General features: G+C 44.6%; 1 pseudogene; it reads right to left on the bottom strand.

Annotated features, from left to right (window-relative positions):
* LOC148776892 (olfactory receptor 11G2-like) lies at nucleotides 1–1,264 on the bottom strand (annotated as a pseudogene).
* Nucleotides 1,265–2,277: the final 1,013 nt, after the last annotated feature.

The following is a 2,277-nucleotide window of genomic DNA, read 5'->3' as shown; positions in this document are numbered from 1 at the left end:
TTATCCCACATTCCTCCTGCGCCTGCTGCCAAAGACTTTTAAAGAAATTTTAAACTTTCCCAGAACTTTCCAGAGAGCTTTCTTCATATCCTTATTCCTGAGACTGTAAATCAAAGGGTTGATGAGTGGAGTCACCATGGCATAGAACAAGGTCATGATTTTTGGCAACAAGGTGGAGCGGCTGGATCCAGGGCTCACATGCATCACCAAAATGGTCCCGTAGAATAGCAACACCACAGCCAAATGGGACCCACAGGTGGAAAAGGCCTTCTGTCGACTGGATGCCGAGGGCAATCGAAGAACAGCAAGTAGAACCAGGGCATAGGAGATGAGAATGAAAAGGAAGCTAAGGAGGATGATGAGGGAGCTTAGAGTATAGCTGGTGAGCTTGGACATGGGAGCAGGAACACATGAGAGGGTCAGCAGTGGGCCTGAGTCACATACAAAGTGATCAATTGCATTCAGTTCAGTTCAGTTCAGTTCAGTCGCTCAGTCGTGTCCGACTCTCTGCGACCCCATGAATCACAGCACGCCAGGCCTCCCTGTCCATCACCAACTCCCTGAGTTCACTCAAACTCATGTCCACACAGTCAGTGATGCCATCCAGCCGTCTCATTCTCGGTCGTCCCCTTCTCCTCCCGCCCCCAACCTTTCCCAGCATCAGAGTCTTTTCCAGTGAGTCAACTTGTCGCATGAGGTGGCCAAAGTATTGCAGTTTCAGCTTTAGCATCAATTGCATTAAGACCACAGAAAGGCAGTTGGGAAATAAGAATAACAGGCACCAGATACCAGAGAAAGCCACACACCCAACAAGCAATCACTAGGTTGAAACAACGTCTGCCAGTCATAACTGTGGCATAATGCAGAGGATGGCAGATAGCAAAGTATCGATCAAACGACATTGCTGAGAGAAAGAAGCACTCAGTGGAGCCCATGGAAAAGAAAAAATAAATTGAAGGAAGCAACCAGTGAAAGAGATGGCCTTGCTCTCTGAGAGGAAGTCGATCAGTGTGTTTGGAACAGTGGAGTTGACATACCAGATCTCCAGGAATGCAAAATTCCCCAGCAGGATGTACATGGGGGTGTGGAGATGCTGGTCCCAGCACACAGCACAGATAATGGATCCATTTCCTATGAGAGTCAGGAGGTAGATGATGGAGAAGAACATAAACAGAATGACCTGAATCTCCCTGCTGCAGGGAAAACCCAGAAGGATGAATTCACGCACTGATTCAGAATGGGATGCTGATTCGGAGATGTTCATTTAGTCTGTAAGCTGTGCTGCAATGAAACATTATTATTGTGAAGCCAAACACAAACAACTGAGCATAACATACAAGGCCCTTCACAATCTGATCTTCATCTACTTATTTAACTTCACCTCTTGAGTCCTATGTCCCAGATAAGAAAAGAATAATCACATTTTTGTCAAGTGACATGCTATTCTTCCCACCTAAGATAGCTGTTGCTCCTCCTTTTGGGTTTCCCGCAGGTGGCGCTAGTGGTAAAGAACCTGCCTGCCAACGCAGAAGACGTGAGAGACAGGGGTTGATCCCTCGGTAGGGAAGATCCCCTGAAGAAGGTCATTTTGCCTGGAGAATCCCATGGACAGAGGAGCCTGGCAGACTGCTGTCCATAGGGTAGAAAAGAGTCGGACACAACTGAAGGAACTTAGCATGCACACAAGTAGCACCCCACACACCTTCCTTTCTGCCTCCCTCGCTTTCTCCCCTCCCTTTCTTCCCTTCACCCTCCCTCCACCCTCCGTCTTTCCTTCCTTTCTTCTTTCTTGCCTATCCCTTCTGGATCCCTTCCTTTCTCTTTCTCCATCTTTTTACTGTTTATTTACTTTTTTTTCTTTGATTGAATAACTTGTACTTGAAATCTACACCATTTACTGATTGCCACCTTCATGAAATATTACTGGACTTCACCATCATATAGTAATTCTTTGTTTTTGCCATAGCATCTGACATATGTGTATGTAAATTTATACTATGCCTTCTTGTAACTGGTCACTTTTCTATCTCTTTACCAGTCTGAGCTTCAGGAAGGCAAAAATGTATTTTTCATCTCCATATTATGAATTCTGAGCACAGTTCAGTTCACTTCATAGGCATGCTAACATATTTCCTGAATCAACATTAAAGAAATGAATTGCTATTTTTTAAAGGTTGAAACAGCATTCTAAAGTGTTTTCCAGAAGGAATGAGAAAACACCCTAAAAGCTACAGCATTTTTCTACACTAAAGAATTTTCACTTTATACTTTGCATCA

This window comes from Moschus berezovskii, chromosome 9 (assembly GCF_049115385.1).
Source record: "Moschus berezovskii isolate FMDL1 chromosome 9, NW_MosBer_1.0, whole genome shotgun sequence".
NCBI classification, from domain to species: Eukaryota; Metazoa; Chordata; class Mammalia; order Artiodactyla; family Moschidae; genus Moschus; species Moschus berezovskii.
The sequence above is the reverse complement of the archived record's forward strand: the minus strand, read 5'-3'. Positions and strand labels throughout refer to the sequence as shown.